Below are 19450 nucleotides of genomic sequence, written 5' to 3'. Positions count from 1 at the left end.
TACACATAGCAAGGTTGTTGGTTTTTTTAGTTGTTTTTTTACAAAGATATAGTATTATTGGGTGAAGTGTTTATGAAAAAGATGGATCTTTAGCAGTTTCTTGAAAATGTGTTGAGTTGCGCCGGTCATTCCACCACCAGGAAACAGTCCAGGTAAATGTCAGTGAAAGTGGTTTTGTGTCTCTTTGGGATGATGGCACCACAAGGCGCCGTTCACTTGCAGAACACATGCTTCTGGAGGACACATAGATCTGAAGCAGTGAGTTTAGGCATAGGGCTACCTTTAAAGACAACTCTTGCTGCAGCATCTGGATCAGTTGCAGAGGTTTGACTGATACTGGAAGAGCTGCCAGGAGAGCATTACAATAGCCCAGTCTGGATAGAACAAGAGAGTTGTGTAGCTCCGATAGGAAGGGCCTGATCCTCCTAATGATAAGGCAAATCAGCAGGATCACAGCAAGTATGTTTTGGCTGAAAGTTGAACCATAAGCAGTTCTGTCTTGGCAAGGCTGATTTGAAGGTGAAGGTCATTCATCCAGCAAGAATTTTCCATCAGGTAGGCTGAGATGCGAGCAGCAACCGTCAGATCATCTGGCTGGATTAAAAGGTAGAGATATGTGTCATTAAGATATTAGTGATAGGAAAAGTCATGTTTCTAAATGACAGAGCCTAGTTAAAAAAAAGAAAGAAAGATGGGTGGAATCTAACACAATCGTAATCTTGCTGTAGCAAATCCAAACCTTGTGCATACTTTTTGTGCAATCATATGGAATCAGAAGACTGTTATGAACATATGGAATCAGAACCATTATGATTTTTATGTTTTAATGAATTCTTCCCATACCTTGTTTGCCATGATCATCTGCTTTCCACGTGACCTGAAATCACACACACACAAGTTATTTTAAAACTCAGTATTAGATTTACACATGTCAGAATATGTTCCATTGGGACAATGCAAAAACTCAACTGACTATGATCTTGAAGCTGAGCTGGAAAGGCCAGCAGTAATATTTTGAGCTGCCATGTGATTTTAGCTAAGTTACATTTATAGAAAGTAACATTAAATGAATATGATTTACTGTGACCTAGACCTAGATACACCTAGGGGTTCATCATGTTGTATTCATATTCTAGTCTTCCTGTTCTAGGCTTTCCTGTATCATCAACAAGTACGTTAAGTTACAGACAGTATTTCGATTTCTTAACGGTCTTAATAAAGTTAGTCATGTTAACTATTACGAAATAAACAAAAGAAACACAGTAGGCCTATTTTTAGTAAAACTGTGGCTATTACAATGGTAAAAAAAATCAGCTAAAAACGTGTTTACTACAATTTTACTATAATAAAATAAAGTAAAAAAAAAGTTTACAAAAAAAAAAAAAAAAAATTTGAAAAATAAAGTTTTCAGCTTCCAGACATGGTTTCAAAATGTCCCGCCATTTAAGAGATTGGTTTAATGTTACTGACTATCATAACGAAGATTTTATACACAATTATGGACTTTAATATGAATAACAAGTCTACTAAAGATTGTTTTAGGTCTATAAGTTAACAAGTAAGTTAGAGTGGGTTCAACTGATCTTTCTTAACACAGATCGATAATTGAAAAGACCCATGCTGCATTTGTGTTTTGCCCTCGACGCCAGTTATGACTGAACATAATTTAAGAATGCTAACGTTAGCATGGAAACAGTCTAACCACTTAACACAAATGTAATATAAAATATCATTTACATGTAGTATTAGACTCTTACCTCAGCCGTTGATCGGTCGGGATGAGGTCTGCTGTGACGAACCAGGCTCACTGAAAAAGGGCGCTTTATTTCCGGACTGACTGACACCAGACTAAAACTAATATGTGTTCAGCAGCGCTCCTGCTCACGGCTGCTTCTGTCGAATACGATTATAGCTCTGAATTCAAATCTCCCGCTTGCCCTTGACACAGATCGACGACAGAGACAGATTTGTAGCTAACCGTTGTGGGCTGGGCGGGACTAAGCAACGAAACGTAATGGCGGATAATTTGAATCTGCGCGCGGCCGCGCGCGCGGGCACACACACACACACACACACATTCAAACGTACACAAAGCCACGCAATGTGCAGCAACGCAGATTTGGAAAAACGATTCATAAAAGACATAAAATATAGGCCTAAATGAAATTTACGGGCAAATACAAATGATGATCAAAATGAACATCTATTTGCAAGACAAAATTAAAAGATTATAAATAATTAAATAGGCCTGCCTAATGTGTGGACAAATCTTAAAACTCACTTTAACCCCCACATGCTTAATAATCTTTAAGGAAAACATGTTAAGTGACTGCTGATTTCTGCAGTTATACCTTATTTTCTTTGTTTTCTAAATCCACAGAAATAATCTGTAAAATATTACTTAATTTTTTATGTAAAATTACACATAACCCTATAAAATTACAGATAATTTCCTTTAAAAAACGTTAAATTAATGTAAAACCACAATAAAAGCAATTACCTGTAAATTTAATAGTGGATCTTTAAATTACAACAAATATCTGTAAAATAACAGGTATTCACTGTATAATGACAAAACGGCAAAATTCTGTAAAAAATACAGACAGTTTCCTGTAAATTTACAGTTTTTTTTTACAGTGTATCTATCTTTCAAACTAACTTATCTATCTTTCTTTTTAATCTATCTTTCAAACTAACTTCTCTACTAATCTATATTTCTTTCTTTCTTTTTAACTAATCTATCTATCTTTCTAACTAACTTATCTATCTTTCTTTCTTTTTAATCTATCTATCTTTCAAACTAACTTCTCTACTAATCTATATTTATTTATTTCTTTTTAACTAATCTATCTATCTTTCTAACTAACTTATCTATCTTTCTTTCTTTCTTTCTTTCTTTTTAACTAATCTATCTATCATTCTTTCTTTTTAACTAATCAATCTTTCTTTCTTTTTTTAACTAATCTATCTTCTTTCTTTCTTTCTAACTAATCCACCATTCTTCCTTTCTTCCTTCCAACTAATCAGTCTTTCTTTCTTTCTTTCTTTCTTTCTTTCTTTCTTTCTTTCTTTTTCAACTTTGTTTCTTTCTTTGTAATCCACAAGTCCTTTCTTTCTTTCTTTCTTTCTTTCTTTCTTTCTTTCTTTCTTTCTTTCTTTCTTTCTTTCTTTCTTTCTTTCTTTCTTTCTTTCCTTCCAACTATCAGTCTTTCTTTCATTCTTTCATTCTTTCTTTCATTCTTTCTTTCTAACTAATCTTTCTTTTAATCTATCTTTCTAACTAATCTTTCTTTCTAACTAATCTATCTTTTTCTTTCTAACTAATATTTTTTCTTTCTTTATAACTAATTTATCAATCAAAATTTAAACTACTTTAAACTTCAAACTACTTCAAACTCCTAACTACTTTTATTTCTTTCAAACTATCTGGTCCGGCTTTCTCAAGCCAACTTAAAGTTTGTCTCAAACTTTTTTTCTAGTTAGTGGTGCTTTTTCAAAGCAACACTAGTGTTATTGTCACTAAACTTATTATTATTCTTTTTCTTATTATTCTGGACAAAAGTTTGGCGCGTAACTCGCCCCGCATCGTTTGTCACAGACCCATGAGTGAGGCATCAAATCGAGCGGCTCATTGAGGAGAGGTGTGCTATGACTTTTCTAAGCGATCGGGTGTACGATGTTCGCACAGCGGACTAAAAAACGGCCAAAAAAGTCCCATTGACTTAACATGGGGAGTTCTAAAAACATTTGAATCCCAACTGCCGTTTTCACACACACCACTCCAAAGGGCCTGACACCCCTGCGTTTCTCTCCCTCTCTCTCTCCCTCAGAGGATTTATATTATCAAGCAGCCAATAAGTAATGGCCTAAAATCTTCATAGCCACACCCTAGCAACCAGTTACAGCACAATAGCAACCACTCTGAGCTCCCTAGCAACCACCCTAAACCAATAAATAATATAAAAACTTTTTTTTTACATTTTTTAAAGCAATATCACACTCGTAGCCTTGCGATATTGCTCCATGCTTGTGCCTATTCGGCCATAGGCACGAGGCCGCAGGCCGAGTGCCGTACTGAAGGAACTCGTTATTAAAGATTTTAAGTACTCTATACAAACTCCATAGTAACCATATTTGACAACTACCAACCACCTAGTAACACCATAGCAACTACAAAAAATACCTTAGCAACCACCCTGAACACCCTAGCAACGTCTAGAAATGCTCTATTAACCACCAAAAAACTCTAGCAACCACCCAGAACACCCTAGCAACTGCAGAGCAACCACCCAGAACACCTAGCAACTGTCTAGTAACCACCCAGAACGCCTAGCAACCACCCAGAACACCCTAGCAACTGCCTAGCAACGCCCTAGCATCCACCCAGAATACCATAGCAACTGCCTAGCAACACCATAGCAACCACCTAGCAACCACCAAGAATACCCTAGCAACTGCCTAGCAACCACCCAGAACACCTTAGCAACTGCCTAGCAACACCATAGCAACCACCCAGAAAACCCTAGCAACCACCACCTGGCATCAGCATCTTGCTAAAAACATGCTAGCAACATACTAATCATGCTAGCATCATGCTAGCATAATGCTAATCAAGCTAGCAAAATGCTAATAATGCTAGCATAATGCTACCAACATGATAATCAAGCTAGCATCATGCTAACAACATGCTAATCAAGCTAGCATAATGCTAGCAACATGCTACCAATATGCTAATTAAGCTATCACAATGCCATTCAAGCTAGCATAATGCTAACAACATGTTAATCAAGCTAGCATAATACTAGCAACATGCTAATCAAGCTAGCATCATGCTAACAACATGCTAATCAAGCTAGCATAATGCTAGCAACATGCTAATCATGTTAGCATCTAGCTAAAAACATGCTAGCAACATGCTAATCATGCTAACATCAAGCTACCAACATGCTAATCAAGCTAGCATCATGCTAACATAATGCTAATCATGCTAGCATCATGCTACCAATATGCTAATCATGTTAACAACATGCTAATCATGCTAGCATCATTTTAACAACATGTTAATCATAGTAAATCATGCTGGAATGTGGTAAATCGTAGTAAATCATCTTAGAAACATGGTAAATCGTGGTAAATAATGCTAAAACGTGGTATATCATGGTATCACAACATGTTAATTGTGTTAGCATCTGCCCAGTGGCGAGTTTTGCCACTGCAAGCACCACTTCACATTTTCTTCAGGAAATGTACATTCTAGTTAGTGGTGCTTTTCAAAGCACCACTATTGTTATTGCTCATACTTATTAGTGGTGCTTGCTGAAAGCAAGGCATCACTATTGTTATTGCTCATACTTATTATTCTTCTTCTTCTTATTATTCCGGACAAAAGTTTGGCGCGTAACTTGCCCCGCACCGTTTGTCACAGACCCATGAGTGAGGCATCAAATCGACCGGCTCATTGAGGAGAGGTGTGCTATGACTTTTCTAAGCGATCGGGTGTACGATGTTCGCACAGCGGACGAAAAAGCGGCCAAAAAAGTCCCATTGACTTTACATGGGGAGTTCTAAAAACATTTGAATCCCAACTGCCGTTTTCACACACACCACTCCAAAGGGCCTGACACCCCTGCGTTTCTCTCCCTCTCTCTCTCCCTCAGAGGATTTATATTATCAAGCAGCCAATAAGTAATGGCCTAAAATCTTCATAGCCACACCCTAGCAACCAGTTACAGCACCCTAGCAACCACTCTGAGCTCCCTAGCAACCACCCTAAACCAATAAATATTACAAAAACATTTTTTTTACATTTTTTAAAGCAATATCACACTCGTAGCCTTACGATATTGCTCCATGCTTGTGCCTATTCGGCCATAGGCACGAGGCCGCAGGCCGAGTGCCGTACTGAAGGAACTCGTTATTAAAGATTTTAAGAACTCTATAAAAACTCCATAGTAACCATATTTGACAACTACCAACCACCTAGTAACACCATAGCAACTACCAAAAATACCTTAGCAACCACCCTGAACACCCTAGCAACGTCTAAAAATGCTCTATTAACCACCAAAAAACTCTCGCAACCACCCAGAACACCCTAGCAACTGCCTAGCAACCACCCAGAACACCTAACAACTGCCTAGTAACCACCCAGAACGCCTAGCAACCACCCAGAACACCCTAGCAACGCCCTAGCATCCACCCAGAATACCATAGCAACTGCCTAGCAACACCATAGCAACCACCTAGCAATGCCCTAGCAACCACCAAGAATACCCTAGCAACTGCCTAGCAACCACCCAGAACACCTTAGCAACTGCCTAGCAACACCATAGCAACCACCCAGAAAACCCTAGCAACCACCACCTGGCATCAGCATCTTGCTAAAAACATGCTAGCAACATACTAATCATGCTAGCATCATGCTAGCAAACATGCTAATCATGCTAGCATCATGCTAATCAAGCTAGCAAAATGCTAATAATGCTAGCATTATGCTACCAACATGCTAATCAAGCTAGCATCATGCTAGCAACATGCTAATCAAGCTAACATAATGCTAGCAACATGCTAATCAAGCTAGCATAATACTAGCAACATGCTAATAAAGCTAGCATCATGCTAGCAACATGCTAATCAAGCTAGCATAATGCTAGCAACATGCTAATCATGTTAGCATCTAGCTAAAAACATGCTAGCAACATGCTAATAATGCTAACATCAAGCTAGCATCATGCTAACATAATGCTAATCATGCTAGCATCATGCTACCAATATGCTAATTAAGCTAGCATAATGCTAGCAACATGCTAATAATGCTAACATCAAGCTACCAACATGCTAATCAAGCTAGCATCATGCTAACATAATGCTAATCATGCTAGCATCATGCTAACAACATGTTAATCAAGCTAGCATAATGCTAGCAACATGCTAATCATGTTAGCATCTAGCTAAAAACATGCTAGCAAAATGCTAATCATGCTAGCATCAAGCTACCAACATGCTAATCAAGCTAGCATTATGCTAACATAATGCTAATCAAGCTAGCATAATGCTAGCAACATGCTAATCAAGCTAGCATCATGCTAGCAACATGCTAATCAAGCTAGCATCATGCTAGCAACATGCTAATCAAGCTAGCATTATGCTAGAAACATGCTAATCATGTTAGCGTCTAGCTAAAAACATGCTAATCATGCTAGCATCAAGCTACCAACATGCTAATCAAGCTAGCATTATGCTAACATAATGCTAATCAAGCTAGCATCATGCTAGCAAAATGCTATTCAAGCTAGCATTATGCTAACAATATGTTAATCAAGCTAGCATAATGCTAGCAACATGCTAATCATGTTAGCATCTGTCTAAAAACATGCTAGCAAAATGCTAATAATGCTAACATCTTGTTAAAAGCATGCTAGCAACATGCTAATCATGCTAGCATCATGCTACCAACATGCTAATCATGTTAACAACATGTTAATCATGCTTGCATCATTTTAACAACATGTTAATCATAGTAAATCATGCTGGAATGTGGTAAATCGTAGTAAATCATCTTAGAAACATGGTAAATCGTGGTAAATAATGCTAAAACGTGGTATATCATGGTATCACAACATGTTAATTGTGTTAGCATCTGCCCAGTGGCGAGTTTTGCCACTGCAAGCACCACTTCACATTTTCTTCAGGAAATGTACATTCTAGTTATTCTTCTTCTTTTTCTTATTATTCCGGACAAAAGTTTGGCGCGTAACTTGCCCCGCACCGTTTGTCACAGACCCCTGAGTGAGGTGTCAAATCGACCAGCTCATTGAGGAGAGGTGTGCTATGACTTTTCTAAGCGATCGGGTGTACGATGTTCGCACAGCGGACGAAAAAGCGGCCAAAAAAGTCCCATTGACTTAACATGGGGAGTTCTAAAAACATTTGAATCCCAACTGCCGTTTTCACACACACCACTCCAAAGGGCCTGACACCCCTGCGTTTCTCTCCCTCTCTCTCTCCCTCAGAGGATTTATATTATCAAGCAGCCAATAAGTAATGGCCTAAAATCTTCATAGCCACACCCTAGCAACCAGTTACAGCACCCTAGCAACCACTCTGAGCTCCCTAGCAACCACCCTAAACCAATAAATAATATAAAAACATTTTTTTTACATTTTTTAAAGCAATATCACACTCGTAGCCTTGCGATATTGCTCCATGCTTGTGCCTATTCGGCCATAGGCACGAGGCCGCAGGCCGAGTGCCGTACTGAAGGAACTCGTTATTAAAGATTTTAAGAACTCTATAAAAACTCCATAGTAACCATATTTGACAACTACCAACCACCTAGTAACACCATAGCAACTACCAAAAATACCTTAGCAACCACCCTGAACACCCTAGCAACGTCTAGAAATGCTCTAGTAACCACCAAAAAACTCTAGCATCCAACCAGAACACCCTAGCAACTGCCTAGCAACCACCCAGAACACCTAGCAACTGCCTAGTAACCACCCAAAATGCCTAGCAACCACCTAGCAATGCCCTAGCAACCACCAAGAATACCCTAGCAACTGCCTAGCAACCACCAAAAATACCCTAGCAACTGCCTAGCAACTACCCAGAACACCTTAGCAACTGCCTAACAACACCATAGCAACCACCCAGAAAACCCTTGCAACCACCACCTGGCAACAGCATCTTGCTAAAAACATGCTAGCAACATACTAATCATGTTAGCATCATGCTAGCAACATGCTAATCAAGCTAGCATTATGCTACCAACATGCTAATCAAGCTAGCATCATGCTAGCAACATGCTAATCAAGCTATCATAATGCCAGCAAAATGCTAATCAAGCTAGCATCATGCTAGCAACATGCTAATCAAGCTAGCATTATGCTAGCAACATGCTAAGCATGTTAGCGTCTAGCTAAAAACATGCTAGCAACATGCTAATCATGTTAGCATCAAGCTACCAACATGCTAATCAAGCTAGCATCATGCTACCAACATGCTAATCAAGCTAGCATCATGCTAGCAACATGCTAATCAAGCTAGCATAATGCTAGCAACATGCTAATCAAACTAGCATCATGCTAGCAAACATGCTAATCAAGCTAGCATTATGCTAGAAACATGCTAATCATGTTAGCGTCTAGCTAAAAACATGCTAATCATGCTAGCATCAAGCTACCAACATGCTAATCAAGCTAGCATCATGCTAACATAATGCTAATCAAGCTAGCATCATGCTAGCAACATGCTAATCATGCTAGCATCATGCTACCAATATGCTAATTAAGCTAGCATCATGCTAGCAAAATGCTATTCAAGCTAGTATTATGCTAACAACATGTTAATCAAGCTAGCACAATGCTAGCAACATGCTAATCATGTTAGCATCTGGCTAAAAACATGCTAGCAAAATGCTAATCATGCTAACATCTTGTTAAAAGCATGCTAGCAACATGCTAATCATGCTAGCATCATGCTACCAACATGCTAATCATGATAACAACATGCTAATCATGCTAGCATCATTTTAACAACATGTTAATCATAGTAAATCATGCTGGAATGTGGTAAATCGTAGTAAATCATCTTAGAAACATGGTAAATCGTGGTAAATAATGCTAAAACGTGGTATATCATGGTATCACAACATGTTAATTGCGTTAGCATCTGCCCAGTGGCGAGTTTTGCCACTGCAAGCACCACTTCACATTTTCTTCAGGAAATGTACATTCTAGTGTTGTGATTACTATTCACCTAGACAAAACTTCGGCACGTAACTCGCCCCACACCGTTTGTCACAGACCCATGAATGAGGTGTCAAATCGACCGGTTTATTGAGGAGAGGTGTGCTATGACTTTTATAAGAGATCGGGTGTAAGATGTTCGTCTGGCGGGCGAAAAATTTGCCGAAAAATGTCCCATAGACTTAACATTGGCACAAAATTTGCAAAATCTTATCTTTGGCTCTGAAGGTCATAGAGCCTTGGATTTGGGCTCTTTTGATTTGTCCTATCAAGCAGCCAATAAGTAGTGACATAACAACTTCATAGCCACGCCCTAGCAACCAGTTACAGGCCCCTAGCAACCACTGAACAACATTTACAAGCCATATCTCAGCAACAAAACATTGTAAAAACACAGAGTTGGGCATTTTTTGACGCAGACTTGCAAATACTCTATATATATTACCCCATAAACTGTATAAACAAACCTTAGCAACCATTTGGAGTACCCCAGCAACCGTACAAACACATGAATGAGCTATATCTCAGCACCAGAACATCGTATAGACATGGGGGTGTGCTTGTTTGATTCGGTTGGGAAACCAGTCTGTAAATATCATCATGGTAACTGTGTATTCACACCCTAGCAACCATTTAGAGCCAACTAGCAACCATATTGCAACATATAGAAGCCATATTTCAGCTCCACAACATCGTACAGACATGGTTGTTGGCTCGTATGCAATCATGTACAACACCCTAGCAACCGAGTGGCGAGTTTTGCCACTGCAAGCACCACTTCACATTTTCTTCAGGAAATGTACATTCTAGTTAGTGGTGCTTTTCAAAGCAACACTATTGTTATTGCTCATACTTATTATTAGTGGTGCTTTTTCAAAGCAACACTAGTGTTATTGTCACTCATACTTATTATTCTTATTAGTGGTGCTTTTTCAAAGCAACACTAGTGTTATTGTCACTCATACTTATTATTCTTCTTATTTTTTTTATTATTATTATTATTCTGCCAAGAGTTTGGCGCGTAATGCGCCCCGCACCGTTTGTCACAGACCCCTGAGTGAGGTGTCAAATCGAGCGGCTCATTGAGGAGAGGTGTGCTATATCTTTTCTAAGCGATCGGGTGTACGATGTTCGCACAGCGGACGAAAAAGCGGCCAAAAAAGTCCCATTGACTTTACATGGGGAGTTCTAAAAACATTTGAATCCCAACTGCCGTTTTCACACACACCACTCCAAAGGGCCTGACACCCCTGCGTTTCTCTCCCTCTCTCTCTCCCTCAGAGGATTTATATTATCAAGCAGCCAATAAGTAATGGCCTAAAATCTTCATAGCCACACCCTAGCAACCAGTTACAGCACCCTAGCAACCACTCTGAGATCCCTAGCAACCACCCTAAACCAATAAATAATATAAAAACATTTTTTTTTACATTTTTTAAAGCAATATCACACTTGTAGCCTTGCGATATTGCTCCATGCTTGTGCCTATTCGGCCATAGGCACGAGGCCGCAGGCCTAGTGCCGTACTGAAGGAACTCGTTATTAAAGATTTTAAGAACTCTATAAAAACTCCATAGTAACCATATTTGACAACTACCAACCACCTAGTAACACCATAGCAACTGCCAAAAATACCTTAGCAACCACCCTGAACACCCTAGCAACGTCTAAAAATGCTCTAGTAACCACCAAAAAACTCTCGCAACCACCCAGAACACCCTAGCAACTGCCTAGCAACCACCCAGAACACCTAACAACTGCCTAGTAACCACCCAGAACGCCTAGCAACCACCCAGAACACCCTAGCAACGCCCTAGCATCCACCCAGAATACCATAGCAACTGCCTAGCAACACCATAGCAACCACCTAGCAATGCCCTAGCAACCACCAAGAATACCCTAGCAAATGCCTAGCAACCACCCAGAACACCTTAGCAACTGCCTAGCAACACCATAGCAACCACCCAGAAAACCCTAGCAACCACCACCTGGCATCAGCATCTTGCTAAAAACATGCTAGCAACATACTAATCATGCTAGCATCATGCTAGCAAAATGCTAATCAAGCTAGCATCATGCTAATAAAGCTAGCAAAATGCTAATAATGCTAGCATTATGCTACCAACATGCTAATCAAGCTAGCATCATGCTAGCAACATGCTAATCAAGCTAACATAATGCTAGCAACATGCTAATCAAGCTAGCATAATACTAGCAACATGCTAATAAAGCTAGCATCATGCTAGCAACATGCTAATCAAGCTAGCATAATGCTAGCAACATGCTAATCATGTTAGCATCTAGCTAAAAACATGCTAGCAACATGCTAATAATGCTAACATCAAGCTACCAACATGCTAATCAAGCTAGCATCATGCTAACATAATGCTAATCATGCTAGCATCATGCTACCAATATGCTAATTAAGCTAGCATAATGCTAGCAACATGCTAATAATGCTAACATCAAGCTACCAACATGCTAATCAAGCTAGCATCATGCTAACATAATGCTAATCATGTTAGCAAAATGCTAACAACATGTTAATCAAGCTAGCATAATGCTAGCAACATGCTAATCATGTTAGCATCTAGCTAAAAACATGCTAACAAAATGCTAATCATGCTAGCATTAAGCTACCAACATGCTAATCAAGCTAGCATCATGCTAACATAATGCTAATCAAGCTAGCATAATGCTAGCAACATGCTAATCAAGCTAGCATCATGCTAGCAAAATGCTAATCAAGCTAGCATCATGCTAGCAACATGCTAATCAAGCTAGCATTATGCTAGAAACATGCTAATCATGTTAGTGTCTAGCTAAAAACATGCTAATCATGCTAGCATCAAGCTACCAACATGCTAATCAAGCTAGCATCATGCTAACATAATGCTAATCAAGCTAGCATAATGCTAGCAAAATGCTATTCAAGCTAGCATTATGCTAACAATATGTTAATCAAGCTAGCATAATGCTAGCAACATGCTAATCATGTTAGCATCTGTCTAAAAACATGCTAGCAAAATGCTAATCATGCTAACATCTTGTTAAAAGCATGCTAGCAACATGCTAATCATGCTAGCATCATGGTACCAACATGCTAATCATGTTAACTACATGTTAATCATGCTTGCATCATTTGAACAATATGTTAATCATAGTAAATCATGCTGGAATGTGGTAAATCGTAGTAAATCATCTTAGAAACATGGTAAACCGTGGTAAATAATGCTAAAACGTGGTATATCATGGTATCACAACATGTTAATTGTGTTAGCATCTGCCCAGTGGCGAGTTTTGCCACTGCAAGCACCACTTCACATTTTCTTCAGGAAATGTACATTCTAGTTAGTGGTGCTTTTTCAAAGCAACACTAGTGTTATTGTCACTCATACTTATTATTCTTCTTCTTTTTCTTATTATTCCGGACAAAAGTTTGGCGCGTAACTCGCCCCGCATCGTTTGTCACAGACCCATGAGTGAGGCATCAAATCGACCGGCTCATTGAGGAGAGGTGTGCTATGACTTTTCTAAGCGATCGGGTGTACGATGTTCGCACAGCGGACGAAAAAGCGGCCAAAAAAGTCCCATTGACTTAACATGGGGAGTTCTAAAAACATTTGAATCCCAACTGCCGTTTTCACACACACCACTCCAAAGGGCCTGACACCCCTGCGTTTCTCTCCCTCTCTCTCTCCCTCAGAGGATTTATATTATCAAGCAACCAATAAGTAATGGCCTAAAATCTTCATAGCCACACCCTAGCAACCAGTTACAGCACCCTAGCAACCACTCTGAGCTCCCTAGCAACCACCCTAAACCAATAAATAATATAAATTTTTTTTTTTTACATTTTTTAAAGCAATATCACACTCGTAGCCTTGCGATATTGCTCCATGCTTGTGCCTATTCGGCCATAGGCACGAGGCCGCAGGCCGAGTGCCGTACTGAAGGAACTCGTTATTAAAGATTTTAAGAACTCTATAAAAACTCCATAGTAACCATATTTGACAACTACCAACCACCTAGTAACACCATAGCAACTACCAAAAATACCTTAGCAACCACCCTGAACACCCTAGCAACGTCTAGAAATTCTCTAGTAACCACCAAAAAACTCTAGCAACCACCCAGAACACCCTAGCAACTGCCTAGCAACCACCCAGAACACCTAGCAACTGCCTAGTAATCACCCAGAACGCCTAGCAACCACCCAGAACACCCTAGCAACTGCCTAGCAACACCATAGCAACCACCTAGCAATGCCCTAGCAACCACCAAGAATACCCTAGCAACTGGCTAGCAACCACCAAGAATACCCTAGCAACTGCCTAGCAACCACCCAGAACACCTTAGCAACTGCCTAGCAACACCATAGCAACCACCCAGAAAACCCAAGCAACCACCACCTGGCAACAGCATCTTGCTAAAAACATGCTAGCAACATACTAATCATGCTAGCATCATGCTAGCAACATGCTAATCAAGTTAGCATCGTGCTAATCAAGCTAGCAAAATGCTAATAATGCTAGCATTATGCTACCAACATGCTAATCAAGCTAGCATCATGCTAGCAACATGCTAATCAAGCTAGCATCATGCTAGCAACATGCTAATCATGTTAGCATCTAGCTAAAAACATGCTAGCAACATGCTAATCATGCTAGCATCAAGCTACCAACATGCTAATCAAGCTAGCATCATTCTAACATAATGCTAATCAAGCTAGCATAATACTAGCAACATGCTAATCAAGCTAGCATCATGCTAGCAACATGCTAATCAAGCTAGCATCATGCTAGCAACATGCTAATCAAGCTAGCATTATGCTAGAAACATGCTAATCATGTTAGCGTCTAGCTAAAAACATGCTAATCATGCTAGCATCAAGCTACCAACATGCTAATCAAGCTAGCATCATGCTAATATAATGCTAATCAAGCTAGCATCATGCTAGCAACATGTTAATCAAGCTAGCATAATGCTAGCAACATGCTAATCATGTTAGCATCTGGCTAAAAACATGCTAGCAAAATGCTAATCATGCTAACATCTTGTTAAAAGCATGCTAGCATCATGCTAGCATCATGCTACCAACATGCTAATCATGTTAACAACATGCTAATCATGCTAGCATCATTTTAAAGTGAAAGTGAAAGTGAAAGTGACACGTGACGGCCAAGTATGGTAACCCATACTTGGAATTTGACCTCTGCATTTAACCCATCCAAGTTAATGCACACACATTAGGAGCAGAGTAGTGAGTAGTTAACACACACACACTGCAAACATGGATACACACACCCAGAGCAGCGGGCAGCCTTTGTGTGGCGCCCGGGGAGCGATTAGGGGTTAGGTGCCTTGCTCAAGGGCACCTCAGTCATTTCCCACCGGTTCTGGAATCGAACCAGCAACCTTTGGGTTACCAGTTCAACTCCCTAACCACTAGGCCACGACTGCCCTTTGTTCATCATAGTAAATCATGCTGGAATGTGGTAAATTGTAGTAAATCATCTTAGAAACATGGTAAATCGTGGTAAATAATGCTAAACCGTGGTATATCATGGTATCACAACATGTTAATTGTGTTAGCATCTGCCCAGTGGCGAGTTTTGCCACTGCAAGCACCACTTCACATTTTCTTCAGGAAATGTACATTCTAGTGTTGTGATTACTATTCACCTAGACAAAACTTCGGCGCGTAACTCACCCCACACCGTTTGTCACAGCCCCCTGAATGAGGTGTCAAATCGACCGGTTTATTGAGGAGAGGTGTGCTATGACTTTTATAAGCGATCGGGTGTAGGATGTTCGTCTGGCGGGCGAAAAATTAGCCGAAAAATGTCCCATAGACTTAACATTGGCACAAAATGTGTAAAATCATATCTTTGGCTCAGAAGGTCATAGAGCCTTGGGGTTGGGCTCTTTTGATTCGTCCTATCAAGCAGCCAATAAGTAGTGACATAACAACTTCATAGCCACGCCCTAGCAACCAGTTACAGGCCCCTAGCAACCATTGAACAACATTTACAAGACATATCTCAGCAACAAAACATTGTAAAAACACAGAGTTGGGCATTTTTTGATCCAGACTTGCAAATACTCTTTATATATTACCCCATAAACTGTATAAACAAACCTTAGCAACCATTTGGAGTACCCTAGCAACCGTACAAACACATGAATGAGCTATATCTCAGCACCAGAACATCGTATAGACATGGGGGTGTGCTTGTTTGTTTCGGTTGGGAAACCAGTCTGTAAATATCATCATGGTAACTGTGTAACCACTCCTTAGCAACCGTTTAGAGCCACCTAGCAACCATATTTCAGCATATAGAAGCCATATTTCAGCTCCACAACATCGTACAGACATGGTTGTTGTTGGCTCGTATGCAATCATGTATAACACCCTAGCAACCGAGTGGCGAGTTTTGCCACTGCAAGCACCACTTCACATTTTCTTCAGGAAATGTACATTCTAGTTAAGTTGGCTTGAGAAAGCCAACATATTGAAATCCTATTTAAACTTATTATTATTATTATTATTATTCTTCTTACTAAAACTGTTGACTCGAACTCGCCCTAGAGCTTTAACTCTACATACTTCAAACTCGGCTCAGACACTCAAACTGATCTGCAGCTATATGCTATATCTTTTCAGACTGATCGGACTTACGGTTTTCCTACAAATGACGATCAAAACTCGGAAAAACTCCCATTGACTTAACATTGGGCATTCTAAAAAAATTCAAACTCACCAACCGACAAAAATTTAAATCTAAATCCCTTGAAAACTAAATCAAACTGCCATTCTATATATATTAGCCAATGAAACTCATTTAAACTAAAAAACTCTAATCTCATACACTTATAAACTAATTAACTTAAATTTAATAACTAATTAACTAATAAACTCATGAATTCATAGACTTATGAACTCTTAAACTCATAAATTAATAAACTCTGAACTCTAAACTCATTTAAACTTATAAACTCTAAACTCAAAAACTTGTACACTTATAAACTCATCAATTTATACACTTATAAACTCTAAACTCATAAACTCTGAGTGTGTGTGTGTGTGTGTGTGTGTGTGTGTGTCTGAGTGTCTCAGTGAGTGTGTGAGCGAGGTAGTCTGTTTGAGTGTGTGTGTGTGTGTGTGTGTATCTATCTATCTACCACTCTGAATACCATAGCAACCACCCAGAACACCCTAGCAACCACCTAGCAACCACCCAGAACACCCTAGCAACCACCCAAAAGACCCTAGCAACCACCCAAAATATCCTAGCAACCACCCAGAACACCCTAGCAACCACCCAAAACACCCTAGCAACCACCCAAAAGACCCTAGCAACCACCCAAAATACCCTAGCAACACCATAGCAACCACACAAAACATCCTAGTAACCACCCATAACACCCTAGCAACCGCCTAGCAACCACCCAGAACACCCTAGCAACCACCCAAAACACCCTAGCAACCACCCAATATACCCTAGCAACACCATAGCAACCACACAAAACATCCTAGTAACCACCCATAACACCCTAGCAACCGCCTAGCAACCACCCAGAACACCCTAGCAACCACCCAAAAGTCCCTAGCAACCACCCAAAAGACCCTAGCAACCGCCTAGCAACCACCCAGAATACCCTAGCAACCACCCAAAACACCCTAGCAACCACCCAAAACACCCTAGCAACCGCCTAGCAACCACCCAGAATACCCTAGCAACCACCCAAAACACCCTAGCAACCACCCAGAACACCATAGCAACCGCCTAGAAACCACCCAAAAGACCCTAGCAACCGCCTAGCAACCACCCAGAATACCCTAGCAACCACCCAAAACACCCTAGCAACCGCCTAGCAACCCCCCAAAAGACCCTAGCAACCACCCAAAACACCCTAGCAACCGCCTAGCAACCACCCAAAAGACCCTAGCAACCACCCAAAAGACCCTAGCAACCACCCAAAATATCCTAGCAACCACCCAAAACACCCTAGCAACCACCCAGAACACCCTAGCAACCGCCTAGCAACCACCCAAAAGACCCTAGCAACCACCTAGCAACCACCCAAAACACCCTAGCAACCACCCAGAACACCCTAGCAACCGCCTAGCAACCACCCAAAATACCCTAGCAACCACCTAGCAACCACCCAAAAGACCCTAGCAACCACCCTAAATATCCTAGCAACCGCATAGCAACCACCCAGAATACCCTAGCAACCACCCAAAACACCCTAGCAACCACCCAGAACACCCTAGCAACCGCCTAGCAACCACCCAAAAGACCGTAGCAACCACCCAAAATATCCTAGCAACCGCCTAGCAACCACCCAGAATACCCTAGCAACCACCCAGAATACCATAGCAACCACCCAGAACACCCGAGCAACCGCCCTAAATACCCTAGCAACATCATAGCAACCACCCATAACATCCTAGCAACCGCCTATCAAAAAACTTTCCGGTCCAAACTTTCTCAAGCCAACTTAAAGTTTGTCTCGACGAACTTTCGCATCTAGTTATTATTATTATTCTGCCAAAAGTTTGGCGCGTAATGCGCCCCGCACCGTTTGTCACAGACCCCTGAGTGAGGTGTCAAATCGAGCGGCTCATTGAGGAGAGGTGTGCTATATCTTTTCTAAGCGATCGGGTGTACGGTGTTCGCACAGCGAACGAAAAAGCGGCCAAAAAAGTCCCATTGACTTAACATCGGGAGTTCTAAAAACATTTGAATCCCAACTGCCGTTTTCACACACACCACTCCAAAGGGCCTGACACCCCTGCGTTTCTCTCCCTCTCTCTCTCCCTCAGAGGATTTATATTATCAAGCAGCCAATAAGTAATGGCCTAAAATCTTCATAGCCACACCCTAGCAACCAATTACAGCACCCTAGCAACCACTCTGAGCTCCCTAGCAACCACCCTAAACCAATAAATAATCTAAAAACATTTTTTTTACATTTTTTAAAGCAATATCACACTCGTAGCCTTGCGATATTGCTCCATGCTTGTGCCTATTCGGCCATAGGCACGAGGCCGCAGGCCGAGTGCCGTACTGAAGGAACTCGTTATTAAAGATTTTAAGAACTCTATAAAAACTCCATAGTAACCATATTTGACAACTACCAACCACCTAGTAACACCATAGCAACTACCAAAAATACCTTAGCAACCACCCTGAACACCTTAGCAACGTCTAGAAATGCTCTAGTAACCACCAAAAAACTCTAGCAACCACCCAGAACACCCTAGCAACTGCCTAGCAACCACCCAGAAAACCTAGCAACTGCCTAGTAACCACCCAGAACGCCTAGCAACCACCCAGAACACCCTAGCAACGCCCTAGCATCCACCCAGAATACCATAGCAACTGCCTAGCAACACCATAGCAACCACCCAGAACACCCTAGCAACCACCTAGCAACACCCTAGCAACCACCAAGAATACCCTAGCAACTGCCTAGCAACCACCCAGAACACCTTAGCAACTGCCTAGCAACACCATAGCAACCACCCAGAAAACCCTAGCAACCACCTGGCAACAGCATCTTGCTAAAAACATGCTAGCAACATACTAATCATGCTAGCTTATGCTAGCAACATGCTAATCAAGCTAGCATCATGCTAATCAAGCTAGCAAACATGCTAATAATGCTAGCATTATGCTACCAACATGCTA

General features: G+C 40.7%; 2 long non-coding RNA genes across 2 annotated transcripts in view; one reads left to right on the top strand and one right to left on the bottom strand.

The window, feature by feature from the left end:
* The window catches only part of LOC309484288, a 223615-nt gene that overhangs the window by 77758 nt on the left and 126407 nt on the right, over window positions 1-19450 (top strand). The window lies entirely within an intron of this gene.
* LOC309483952 lies at window positions 40-1821 on the bottom strand. Its single transcript, XR_014200685.1, has 3 exons — window positions 1758-1821; window positions 844-877; window positions 40-594 (listed from the first exon to the last, which is right to left on the bottom strand). It is a non-coding gene; the product is annotated as an uncharacterized lncRNA (long non-coding RNA).

Source organism: Leuciscus leuciscus, assembly GCF_965113295.1.
Source record: "Leuciscus leuciscus genome assembly, chromosome: 20".
NCBI classification, from domain to species: domain Eukaryota; kingdom Metazoa; phylum Chordata; class Actinopteri; order Cypriniformes; family Leuciscidae; genus Leuciscus; species Leuciscus leuciscus.
The sequence above is the reverse complement of the archived record's forward strand: the minus strand, read 5'-3'. Positions and strand labels throughout refer to the sequence as shown.